Source organism: Dermacentor albipictus, chromosome 10, assembly GCF_038994185.2.
Source record: "Dermacentor albipictus isolate Rhodes 1998 colony chromosome 10, USDA_Dalb.pri_finalv2, whole genome shotgun sequence".
Taxonomy (NCBI): Eukaryota; Metazoa; Arthropoda; class Arachnida; order Ixodida; family Ixodidae; genus Dermacentor; species Dermacentor albipictus.
In genome coordinates this window covers 87452348-87466217 of record NC_091830.1, presented here as the reverse complement: position 1 = coordinate 87466217, position 13870 = coordinate 87452348, and the positions used below count along the sequence as shown (strand labels likewise).

The window sequence follows — 13870 nt, the reverse complement described above, 5'->3', positions numbered from 1 at the left end:
TACCTTTCAATGGCAAGGTGACTATCACAATAGAATGATAGAGGTCGAAGGTCTTCAGATACCTCAAACTTAAACATACCAATTTCTCAAAATGAATATGTCACATGCCCATCCCACAGGTGGAGTGGCAGTTCCTGTAAAGACGTCCATCACGTGTAAACATGTGGAGGTCCATTTGTCACGACGCTGTAGTGATTTGAGTGATTTTCAATAAGGTGATGACAGTGTGCTCTTTATTCATGCCACCAGATCACTAACTCAAGAATATTTAATACTTTTGAATTCTCTGCCATCACTGGTCAGACAGTTTCACTGCACTGCAGTCTAAACGGCATCAAAGGTCTCGTCTTGGAAAAAAATCTAGAATCGACCTGCCACCTTGCCATAGCCACCCCATGTTGAAGAGAGATTTCTTAAACAGCAAAGATGCGGATATTTTAATGTGGTGCATGGCCGAGCAGGTAATGCCGTTTGGCGCACAAAAATGAAACAGCCAACAAAGAGATATGGATATGAAACCTAGTCCTCACTTTTAACTACATGTATCTGATTGGGAAAGGCACTATAGCTTTTTTCGGCATCCAGTGACACTGGACATTTCAAACCCAATATGCTCCAAATGCCAGCAGTCTCGGCATAGCTCACAGTATTGCAGTGGTAAATTCGTGTGTGTGCTAAATGCAGTAAACATGAACACAACTGTTACAACTGTGCTAATACATTCGAGAAGTACCCGAACTGGCAGTGGTCTGCATGCTGTATGTTCTCATGCGTGCGTCAAAGGAGATACTGATCCCGCTACAAGTTCGAAAAAACGTGTATCTCTCCAAAGTGTGCGCAAGGCACATACAGTTTTCAAGCATTAACTGTGCTGATTTAGCTTGCAGGGTTGCGAAGCAGCATGTGGTGTCCACAGGATGACAGTATAGCTTTGCTGACCTGGCCCTATTCTCCACCCACTGTAAGACCCGCCGCAGATGAGTGGTTTGGAACAGTGAAAATTCCACAGAAACTGTAGTGAAGAGACCAGCCAGCTCCTCCAGCTCCCAACTCTTCCAGTGCTCTGCCCAAACCCATGGAGGTAAGCTGTCTTGACTCATGCCAAACCACAAGACGCTTCTTGTAGAGGTGAAGCGAAGATCATCTAGCATTACCTATTGAAGTACGATGAAGCCTCGATACTACGAACACCACTTTAACAAACGTTTCAGGTTAACAAACTTTTCAGAAATCCCCTGCCAACTCCCTATAGTTTCAATGTAAAAAATTTCAGTGCTACGAACTTAAAAATACCAAACTTTTCAGAATAATGATCATTATTCAGTTTCCCTGTGATGTTAACAACACTTCAGTACTACAAACTAATATTCTGAAATCTTGGGATGTTTAGATTTCTGTGTATGCTTCACAGCAGTTGAAACAATAGGCTAGCAGATAACAAGGTGCACTGAGCTTACGTCGTGGTGCGTGGCTTCGGAAAACCTGAGATGTTACCCTTATTGCGCTTACCTTATTACCCTTAACTTACCCTTATTGTACCCCAGGCTAGAACTATTGCTTATCAATTTCCATTTTTTCCTAGAACGATAAGAGAATGGAACAGGCTTCCACAATAGGTAACGAACAAGCGTACTGTCAACTCTTTCTTATCGGCTATTTCGCAATTGTGAGCGAAGCACGCAATTCCTTTCGTACCAAATTTTTGTTCAACTCATGTCATTAGTTTGAGATATTGTTCTGCGCAGTAGCGTACAAGTAGGATCTGTGTTGCACTGTGTGTGAGCTTGCTGTGTTCGAACTTAATTTTGACATTTTCTTTCCTCAAACAATATCCCTTTTCTATGTACCACTCCTGCTTTGGCTGCCGAAAAGCAGCTGGCAGTATTTTCAAATAAATAAATGTGTCCTAAAGAAAAGAAACAATGCAGGGGAGCAGAAGCGACCGCGCATCAGGTTTGGCAAGCACATGCTCTGCATAGAAAACTGTTGCCTAGCAACAGACACATCTCCTTTCTTTCACCCTTCTTTCTGCGCATGCCTCTTTATTTCACACTTCTTTCTGAGGGTGTATTAGCTATGTGCACAGTGAAATGTAACCTCCGTACTCACAGGGATGCCACACGGCCACATTTTGTCACTTTGCAGACAGTGTCGTTTACATGCGCTTGCACTTTGACATAGTTCAGGTGTCCGCCTCGAGCGAGAGAGTTACGGTGTTCACGGCAAGAAATGTGAAGATTAACAAAAATCAAGAAAAAATTGCGCTTTGGAGTCGACATGGAGCTGCCTTTTTGTCGGTAGTTTTCTTGGCGTCAGCGTCTGTTTTCCGCACGTCATATTATGTGGTGCTTCAATGGTGCATGGAAACACAACCTATGGAATATAGCAACAGCGCATGTCGACAACCAACAGCAATGTTTTCATCCATAGCTTATATGGTGACAACTTATGAACTGATGGGTTGATAGGTGGAAAGGTTAATTGTGGGTCATTTACTGTAACGATCTTACAGAATAACGAACAATTTACCGCTCTCCCCTGAAGATAATTATATTGAGATTTCACTAGCAGGTGGCCCGTCACGCTGTGAGCGCAGCATGCGTCTGATCGTGCCAAAAAAGAAAGGCAGTGAGTAACTGCTCGAAATAAGCCTGAACCATCAACAAGTGAAATTTTCTTTTAATTCTGTTCTTCTGATCCTCAGGGGCAATGCAAGAAGCACAATAAAATGTTAGATGCCTCTTGTGAAATACTGACAACATTGAAGTGCTTTTGTTCCACATTCGTCATATGGAGTGGCAATTGCTGTACGGTCAACTTGGAGTATCCATATGCCACTTGAAGCTGTATCTATATGAGCTATATTATTTAACAAGACAATAAGTGTGTGTTCTTTATATACACCACGGATCACCAGCTTGGAGGCCATTTTGAAAGCCTGGTTTGTCGGCATCCTTCCCCATGCGTCCTTGTTGGAGACGTGCACACAAAACTCACTATGGGGCAAGTCAGCATGTGATACTATTGGTGAACTTATTGAGAATCTTCAGACATCCTATGGGGCAAGTATAGGTAATACACAGTAGGCAACTTTTTTGTAGCATCGCACATAATAGTTTTTTATAAAGAGTCGTCACAGCCTCTGCATGCTCACTTCCTTGCATGCAATGGCTGATGATTAAAAAGCCTCTTCAGAAGTGGTAATGTCCCAGTGCTACTAGAGCGAATTGAAGAGTATGCATGTCCCTTATGTTTGAAGCGATGGTGTCTGTGTTTTGCAAACTGGGATAAATTCAAGCAGCTTTCCAGCCTGACGCCTCCATGAACATAACTCTTCATAGTTAAAATGACATGCTGTATACTTTGAGCTGCGCGCAAAATCGCCCCTCGATGTTGAAGCACTCAAGTCAACCCAAATCCTTTGTAAGGTGAGGAATGCAATTTGCATCACAAAGAGTAGAATAAGACCTGGGTTTTAGTTTAGTGTACCCAACATTTAAAATTCCAATTCCTTTTAAACAGTGCAGAGCAACTTGGAGATGTGTGTGTCGGAAAGCAAAGAAGGAGTAATAGGTCAAGGTGCATTTTGTCCATAAACTCGCACATATTCTACAAACTCTATAGCACGGTGTGCAGGGTAATAGAGCTAACACCCTCACCCTTGTTTATGTCACGGGCTATATACTACGAGAGCAAGGCTAGATATTTGGCGCACATTTGGGTGGATATCTAGTTGACAACAGTACTGGAAAAAATTTATTGCACACAAGCATGACTGCTGAATTAAAATCAGTTTGACCATTGCCTATGTTAGGACCAGTGAGTGTTTCTTTATCATTGCAATTGTATTTATTTTAACATTGGGACATATGCATTTTGTCCCCAAGAGTGTTTTTAAGAAAATGTTTGTCTTCTTTTTCTTTTACAGTGAAACTGTTAGCATCTCGGTGTCTGTCCTTGAGCATAAATTATCTTTGGCAATGGCTCATCCCCCTCGTAAAATGTAATCAAAGTTCAAAGAATAACTCTCCAAAGAAATGACGATTGAATTCCATCCAAACATGTTTTACTTCCCTTTGGTACCAGTATTGTACCTAGTACACTTGATGCAGGGTATGTGAAGATCAATGCGAGACCATATGTCCCAAACCCGAGGCGGTGTTTCATATGCCAGAGGTCCGGACGTCCATCACAATCATGCAAAGGTAAATCAACATGTGCAAAGTGTTGTGCCAGTGATCATCAGTCGGAGAACTGCAATACACCTCCACACTCTACAAACTGCAAAGGAGGTCATCCAGCATATTCGCGATCTTGCCCATGCTGGAAGAAAGAGAAAGGAATACTTGCACTTACAGTGAATGAGAAGATTTCCTTTTATGAAGCAAGAAAGAAGTTATCGCACTTACCTCAAACAACCTACCCCAGGGCGGTGTGGCAGGGGGCAGCGCCACACTGGTCTCAGGGGCCTACAGGGACCGCAGTCAGTGGCCCAGTAGTAACTCCATCCGCCCCCTTGGTGGCAGCAGCCAACGCTGCTCCATCATCATCATCAAACACGGGCCTGCAGACTCCGGTTTCACAGGGCCCCAGGCTAAATCGAACTCCCAGGCGTAAAACGCGCATCTCAGCACCTTGTTCTCGACCATCCAGCGTCTCTGAGAAGGCTATGGATGTCGACGCGAAAAACTGCGGCGTCATCGATGTCAAATGATCAGCGCTCTCTGGAGTGCACTAAGAAAGATAAGCTCTCAATAACTATAGCAAGAAAGGGACTGGTAACCTGAAAAGTTACCATTCTTCCAATAGTACAATACCTTTAACAAATGTCACCTACAATTGCTTAGTACATACAAATAAATTAACATTCTCAGTTCCACCACTGTGGCCCTTATCATGCATTGGAATTGTAGAGGACTGATTCACAATTTAGGTGACATTAAAGATGTAATAAGTAGGTTTTCGCCAGGCACACTTTGCCTACAGGAAACAAACATAGGCTCTAAACACAGTCGATTCCTTAAAGGCTTCACCGTTGTCCAAAGGGACCGTGAATGTTCCAGCCACTTGTCAGAACGAGTTGCTATAGTCGTGCAGCGTGGCACTCCTACATGAAATATCCAATAGAATGCATCTTTTGAGGCCGTATCCATCACTATTCTGTCTACCAAAACCATCACTATTTGTTCACTGTGTATTCCACCTCACACCCATTTTACTACTAAACACTTAGAAAATTTAACAGATCAGTTACTGGAGCCATTTGTTTTAGTAGGAGATTTTAATGCTCATTGTAGCCTTTGGGGCAGTGTCAAAACTGGCCAAAGAGGGCACCTCGTTGAAGATTTTATTCTGTCAAATGACATCTATCTTTTAAACTCAGGTGCACCAACCTACTTTTCACCGACTTGCTGCGCTTTTAGTTGTTTAGATTTAGCTTTCTGCTTGCCCTCTCATTTTGGTAATCTTAAATGGAAAGCTCTTGAGACGTCATATGGTAGTGACCACTTACCCGCAGTCATTAAACTCTTATCACACCACCAACCTTAAGCGCTAGGCCACGCCAGTGGAAATTACAGCTCGCTGACCGGACAGTTTTTACAGAAAATGCAAAGTTGGAAGACGTCTTTTCACCAGAACTAAGCGTTGACGAATTTAACAAAAAGATCGCTGAGGTAATAATCTCAGCAGTAGAAAAGGAAATACCCCAGTCATCCGGTATTGTGCACAAGAAGCTAAATCCCTGGTGGACAAATGAGTGTACTGAAGTGAAAAAAAAAGAACAAAATAAGGCCTGGGGAATTCTATGGAGGTACCCCACCTATAGCAACCTTTTAAATTTCAAGCAAGCCAAAGCACGATTTATTCGAAGAAAGGCAGAAAAATTGTCATGGCAAAAATACATATCTTCAATCAATAGTACAGTCACATAAAAACGAATGTGGGACCAGGTGAGGAAATTTAAAGGAGAGTACTCATCACTTACAGTACCACTACTTACTTGTCAGGGCACACAAACAACACTACAGGTCCAGGCCATATTAATAGGTGAACACTTTTACATCTCCAGCTCAGCAAACTGCTCAAATACATTCTTAAAATATAAAGTGTCGGCGGAAAAGCAAAGACTGCCCGCTACTGGGGCTTCAAATGAACTTTATAATAACCTCCTCACAATTCAGAAATTGAACAGGGTTCTTTCTGCCGGTAAAAAAACGGCAAGTGGTCTTGACCATGTGCACTACATAATGCTGGCACAATTATCTCAAGCATCGGTAGAGACATTTCTTAAATTTTTTAACAAGATATGGGAGTCTAGGGTAATGCTTACAGATTGGAAAAACGCCGTAGTAGTGCCCTTTCTAAAATCTGGTAAACCAGCAACATCCCCTAGCAGCTATAAACCCCTTGCACTAACAGGTTGTCTAGCCAAATCCCATGAGAGCATTATAAACATAAACTCGCATTCATCCTTGGAACAAGCAGCATAATACACAAGCACCAGTGCAGATACAAAAAGGGCTGCTCCATCACTGAACATCTCGTGCGACTAGAGCATAAAATATGTGACGCGTTTCTACACAAACAACACTGTCTCGCGGTTTTCTTTGATTTAGAAAAGGCGTCTGATACCACGTGACGATATGGAATGTCGAGAGACCTGGCGGACCTGGGAATTCACGGCAGAATGCTAAATTGTCTATGTGATTTCATGTCAAAACATTTCAAGTACGTCTCCGCACAATACTATCATGCACACTTACACAAGAAAATGGCGTTCCGCAAGGTTGCATTCTGAGCACGACACTCTTCATAGTAAAAATGAACTCTGTTAATAAGATCATCCCGTCTTCTCTTATGCATTCAATATATGTCGACGATTTGCAAGTGGCTTGCCACACCTCAAACTTACCCACCTGCGAAAGACAACTTTAAATAACGATAAATAATCTGATACGATGGGCTGACAAAAATGGTTTCCAATTTTCAACACGCAAAACTGTTACAGTTCCCTGCAGAGGCGTCTGCGCAAGCAGGCGTTTGGTGTGTTGTGACACCACGTACCTGAGCACATGGGGGTTGGACCCTCCCGCGTGTAACCGTGTGCGGTCTAGCCGTGTCCGGGGAAAGGGGGATCCTGAGGGTTGAGCCAATGCCGGGTGTCTGGACCTTTATGGCCCCTCGGTGGCGGCAACGCACCCCTTTGGCCTCGGCTTCACGTAGACGGCACCCCCGGACTGACCCACCCGGGGGAAATCGGCAGCCGCCTTTTCCTGTCTCTCCCTCCTTCAATCTTCGTCTTTATCTCTTACTTTTTGACCTTTCCTGTCTCCTTCTCTCTTCTTTTTACTTCTTTTCTCCTGGCGGCAAGGGTTAACCCTGTGTGGCTATCCAACCTTGGGTACACCATATTCAGTTATAGTGACGGCGTACGACTGGCGTCGTGCAGACTTGTATGCAAGCTCTGCCGCGTCCCCTCGTTGGGCTCCGTGGTGGGCGGTCGTCGCTGTTGCCGAAAATATACATTTTGTCATGGAAACTTCTTTCACCTCCCTTGCTGATCGTCCTCAGAAACGAGGGCGCACCGAAGATGTCTTCAAGTTTTTTGGACGCCAAACCCAGAATTTTCCCCGCTTTCACGTTATTCATTCTGAAAAGCCAAACATAGTAGTCCGAAACATCTCACCATTCCTTGTTTCAAAATCCCTGACTGATGTTTTTGGTCCAGGTTACAAGGTGTCGAGGATGGCAAGCGGCGACCTCCTCCTGGAGCTCCCCGACGTAAAACAATATGAGAAACTACCGCAACTAGTGTCATTCGGGAAGACCCCTGTAACAGTAACCCCACACCGTACAATGAACACCATCCGTGGTGTTGTGTCAGATGATGATTTGCTTGAGCTGACTGAAGCAGAACTCCTGGAGGGCTTCAGCGAACAAAATGTGATTAATGTCAAAAGAATTAAGATGAGGCGGCATGGTAAAGAGATTCAGACGAAGCACCTAATAATTTTGGATCAACTATCTTGCCCGAGTCAATCGAGGCCGGGTAGATCAAGCTCCGTGTTAGGCCGTTAGGGCCAAATCCACTCAGATGTTTCAAATGCCAGCATTTTGCCAGTTCGCAGAGCTGCCGAGGCCGCCAAACTTGTGCGAAATGCAGCGTGCATGAACACTCCTCTAAAGCTTGTGAGAATTCTTTCCTCTGTGTAAATTGTGATGGCGAGCATGCCGCATACTCGCGGTCATGCCCGTCTTGGAAGAAAGAAAAAGAAATAGTAACAATCAAAGTAAAAGAAAACATATCATTCAAAGAGGCACGCAGGCGGGTTGCATACCTTCCTAAGACCAGCTTTGCCGAAGTGGCGCGTCCGGGGGCAGCGTCACAACGGCCTCCGGCGGCTGTCCGACCCACAAGCCGCGAGTCTACAGTTACGCCATCTGCCCCCGCGGCTGTTGCAGCTAGCACTGCTCCGTCTACCCAGCAGACGGGGCCACCGACCCCGAAGGTGAGCGCAGCCGAGGCTGCCCCACCCTCCCCGGCCCCTTCCAGCGCTGGCAACAGCAGGCGCAGCCAAATTCCTCAGGGAGCCCCATCAACCTCCGGGTTGGTGGGCGCAGGGGTCTTGCCCTCCAAGGTGGGACTCTCTCTGAAAACTTCTCGCTCGCAAGAGCACGTGTCCGGTGCCTCACAAGAGGCAATGGACACACGTATCCTCAAGGCGCACCAAGCGCCTAAGGAGCGGCGAGGCTCCCTCGAACGCTCCAGAAAGGGCAAAACTGGCGTTACAGGGCCTCGAAAGGGCTCTGTAATTTAAATCACTGTAATTTCCATAATCACTTCTTCTGTTTCTGTACACACAGCACCTATTAACTCCCAATATGGATACACAAATAATTCAATGGAATGTCAGAGGTCTTCTCAGAAACCTTGATGATGTGCAGGAACTTATACAAAAACGCAATCCAAAAGTGCTGTGTTTACAGGAGACACATTTAAAAAACAAACACAAACTTTCTTCGACAGTATCTAACTTTTCGAAAAGATCGCGATGATGCCGTCGCATCATCGGGCGGTGTTGCCATAGTCACTCATAGAAGTATAGCGTGCCAACCTTTACAGCTACAAACGCCCCTTGAAGCAGGGGCGGTTCAAGCTGTCCTACTAAACAAACTTTTCACCATTTGCTCGCTTTACATACACCCCTCCCCCCCCCCCGCATTACCAACTAAACAAACATCAATTTCAGTCCTTGATAGATCAATTGCCAGAACCCTATGTTGTTCTTGGCGATCTCAATGCGCACAGCAGCCTGTGGGGAGACTCTCGTATCGATGCGCGAGGTCGTCTCGTTGAACAGTTCCTTTTTTCGTCCGGTGCGTGTCTGCTGAATAAGAAGACACCCACGTGTTATTCTCTCGCAAACAGAACATTTTCTTCAATTGACCTCAGCCTAGTTTCCCCTTGTATACTGTCTGAACTCGAATGGGAAGTTGCCAACAATCCTTACGGAAGCGACCACTTCCCCATACTGCTAAAAACACATAAAGAAAAAGAAAGGCTCCTAGGTGGAAGATCGATACAGCCGACTGGGAGAAGTTCCAAAACTTAACTAGTATCTCATGGAATGACATGTCTTGTTTAGGAATTGATGCTGCTGTGCAGTATCTCACAGCCTTCATTATAGATATTGCATCTAAATGCATGTCAGAAGTAAATGGCTTGGCATGTAAACGGCGGGTCCCGTGGTGGAACAAAGATTGCAGGATCGCTCTTAAGAAACAAAACAAAGCGTGGGGGTTGCTACGCGCAGGAGAACCCGCCGACTGGCCAGAAGAGAAAGCTGGCAGAAGTATTTATCGAGCATTAACTCGTTTACAGAGGAGGCCAAAGTCTGGAACAGGGTAAATAGAATTAGAGGGCGACAAACATATTCACTCCCTCTGGTAAATACACAGGGCGATACACTGCAAGATCAAGCAGACTCACTTGCGGAGCACTTTCAGAGCGTGTCAAGTTGAAACAATTATTCGCAATCCTTTCTCATAGGTAAACAAATAGAAGAACGTAAGCCATTAACAAGAAAAAGTCGAGAGAATGAGCCTTACGACCGTCCTTTCCGTATTGCCGAATTGAGAGCTGCCTTGAGCGCATGCAAGAGCTCTGCACCAGGATCTGATAGAATCATGTACGAAATGCTGAAAAACTTACACAATGACACGCAAGTGACACTACTTACACTTTTCAACACTATCTGGGATGCAGGGTACCTTCCGACCGCATGGAAAGAAGCCATTGTGGTCCCTGTTTTAAAACAAGGCAAAGATCCTTCCTCAGTGGCAAGCTACCACCCGATAGCCCTCACAAGTTGCATGTGTAAGGTATTTGAAAAAATGATAAATCGGTGACTGATCCATTTCCTTAAACAGAACAAAATGCTTGATCCCTATCAGTGTGGCTTCCGAGAAGGGCGCTCCACAACCGACCATCTTGTACGTATTGAAGGAAATATCCGGGACGCATTTATACATGAACAGTTCTTCCTCTCGATATTTCTCGATATGGAAAAGGCGTATGACACAACGTGGTGATACGGGATCTTGCGAGACTTATCGGAAATGGGCATCCATGGTAATATGCTAAAATTTATAGAAAGCTACCTGTCCAATCGTACCTTCCTGGTAAAAGTCGGCAATGTCCTTTCACGTCCTTTTACGCAAGAAACGGGTGTACTCCAAGGAGGCGTGCTCAGCTGCGCGCTCTTTATCGTGAAGATGAACACGCTTCGTGCTTCATTACCACCGGCCATCTTTTATTCCGTCTATGTGGACGACATTCAAATAGGCTTCAAATCCTGTAACCTCGCAGTATACAAGAGACAGGTACAGCATGGTTTGAACAAGGTGTCAGGGTGGGCAGAGAAAAATGGTTTTTAAATCAATCCTGAAAAGAGTTCTTGTGTGCTGTTTACAAGGAAAAGAGGCCTGGTTCCGGGTCCTTGCTTGGAAATGTGTGGACATCAGATAGTACCTGTAAACAAAGAGCACAAACTTCTAGGTGTTATACTCGACAATAAACTTACTTTCGTCCCACACATTGAACATCTTAAAGAAAAGTGTCTGAAAACAATGAACCGAATGAAACTTCTATCCCAGACTACGTGGGGTAGTGACAGGAAGTGACTAATGAATCTTTATAAGAGCCTCATCCAGTCACGATTAGATTATGGTGCCGTGGTATATAACTCTGCCGCCCCGAGCGCGCTAAAGATGCTAGACCCTGTTCACCATCTAGGTATCCGCTTAGCCACGGGTGCTTTCAGAACAAGCCCGATTGAAAGCTTATATGCCGAATCGAATGAATGGTCTCTCCACCTACAGAGATCATACATTAGCTTTACATATTTCCTTAAAGTACGCTCCAATCCTGAACATCCATGCTTTCATACCATTACCGATATGACGTGCGCTACACTTTTCAGCAATCGCCCCTCCATAAGACAGCCTTTCTCGCTGCGTGTGAAGGAGCTTAGCGATGAAATGCATGTCCCACTCCTCGAGCATCACTTAATGCACCTAACCAAGCTCTTACCTCCTTGGGAGTGGCAGGTGATACAATGTGACATATCCTTTATAAAAGTTAAAAGCACACTCCTGAGGCCGAAATCAGAATGCATTTCCTAGAACTGCAGTACAAACACTCCTGCCCAGAGTTCTACACAGACGCTTCGAAGTCAAATGCCGGGGTATCCTATGCAGCCGTCGGCCCATCCTTCTCGGAATTCGATGTACTGCATCCGGAAACAAGCATCTTCACGGCCGAGGCCTACACATTACTCTCTGCTGTGAAGCATATAAGAAGATCAAAACTACCAAAAGCAGCGATCTATACAGACTCTCTAAGCGTCGTGAAGGCCCTAATGTCACTCTACGAACATAAAAATCCCGCATTTAATGAACTGTATTTGGTATTGTTTAAAGCGTACTCATCTAACCAGAACATCATAATATGCTGGGTCCCTGGCCATAGGGGAATCGAAGGTAACGTTCTCACGGACGAGATGGCCACGTCAATCACATCGCAAGCTGTTAACCTTACCGCTGATGTGCCTGTCACAGATCTGAGGCCTTTCTGACGAAATAAACTGCGACATCACTGGCAGTGCACGTGGGACACGCAAACAAATAACAAACTGCACGTTATAAAGCCCCAGATAGGTTTTTGGCCCTCCCCAACAAAATCTCGGCGAACAGATGTCCTATTCTGTCGCCTCAGAATAGGACACACGTTTGGCACCCATAGTTATCTGCTTACTGAAAGTGAACCTTCAACCTGTGGTAGATGCGGTGAGAGGCTTACCGTCCTCCACATGCTCCTGGAGTGTCGGGAAGCCGAAACGGAGAGAAAGAAACATTTTCCGCTTGCTTACAATTATAACATCCCTCTACACCCGGCTATGTTTCTCGGTAAGGAACCGCTTTTGACACCAAGACAGTCCTCAACTTTTTAAATGATGTTGTGCTACATGTAATAAGACCATTAAACTCGTAGCGCATTCTCTTTCCAGAGGATGCCGCTGTGATAGTTGTTTTATATAGCACGTGCCTCCAGGCCCTTGTGTCGCAAGGGCTCTAACGAGGCCATGGTGCTCTAGTTAATTTTAGAAACTCATGCAATTTTTAATATCGTATCATTATTTTGAAATGCACCTCAATGCTCATAGTACGTGTCATTTGTCATCGCCATAATTTTATTACACATACATTTTACGCACTTTACAGCGACTATATTGTCACATAGTGGTGACGTTGAAGAACACAGTAGCACCACTGTGAACGACAAAACTAAATTTTATTGGGCGAACCTGTGCCCACAAAACAGGCTACACTTATAGCACAATGATAGCGGCGAACACAGTCTGTGATCGTTGAAAATCTTATCAGCGGGTCAAGCGCGTCGGCTTTTATACAACAGTCGTCGAATGTTCCAGACTAGTCGTTGGGACCCGCGTGCTTTCCACAAAGTTCTACACCATTCACGTCACGCGATGAAATCTGATAGCACAAGGTTCGGCGACAACAGACAACCGGATAGAAGCATCGATAACTTTCCAGAAACTTCGGATGCATGCAGGCGCATCCCGTGCTGTGCGATAACATTTGTTAGGCGGCGAAACCTGGTCACCCGATAAAGATAAGCACGCGTGTCAATATTTTAGGCCCCTTTACAGCCACGTCACATCAACTCCATAGAACCCATCACTCCACTGCGAAATCATTAACACTTGCATGGCGCTCTTTAGCCATACCTGGCCCTTGCGCCAATAAAAACCACACATTCATTCATTCATTCATTCATTCAAACTGTTACAGTTCTCTTTTCCCAGAAGCAAGGGTTACACTGCAGTGCAATTCTCACGTTGGATGATACAACACTGCTGGTCAAAAAAGACTACAAATCTTTAGGCTTAACTTTTGACACAAAATTGAACTTCCTGGCCCACATTAATACAACTAAAAGCACTAAATATCCTCAAGGTTTTGTCACACAAGCTCTGGGGATCTGACCGAACATGTCTACTACGTATATGACGGTCCTTCGTACGCAGCATCCTTGACTATAGTAGTGCAGTTTATGGTGCAGCTGGGCAGTCCTACATTAAGCGACTTGATCAAGTCCATAAACCCGGCCTACGACTGGCTAGCGGTGCCTATGGAACATTGCGTGTACAAAGTTTATACGTTGATTGCAATGGGCCTTGCCTACAGCACTGCAGAGCACTACTTGCACTTTGCTGTATAAAAACCTATGGCATCTACGGCAGTGCGTAAAAGCATAACTCGCATAACACTTCCATACAAAGACAGT

General features: G+C 44.9%; 1 protein-coding gene across 15 annotated transcripts in view; it reads left to right on the top strand.

The window, feature by feature from the left end:
* LOC135910258 (zinc finger protein 771-like) overlaps positions 1–13870 on the top strand; it is a 60416-nt gene that overhangs the window by 39827 nt on the left and 6719 nt on the right. For 7 of the 15 annotated variants that reach the window (XR_010566976.2, XR_010566969.2, XR_010566975.2 and 4 more), the window contains one exon: positions 881–1081. The exons of 6 other annotated variants lie outside the window; for them this stretch is intronic. The gene's annotated coding sequence lies outside the window, so the exon portion shown is untranslated. Of the gene's footprint in view, positions 1–880; positions 1082–4112; positions 4206–13870 lie in introns of all 15 variants that reach the window. 2 more of the 15 variants (XR_010566972.2, XR_010566970.1) reach the window with 1 other exon arrangement.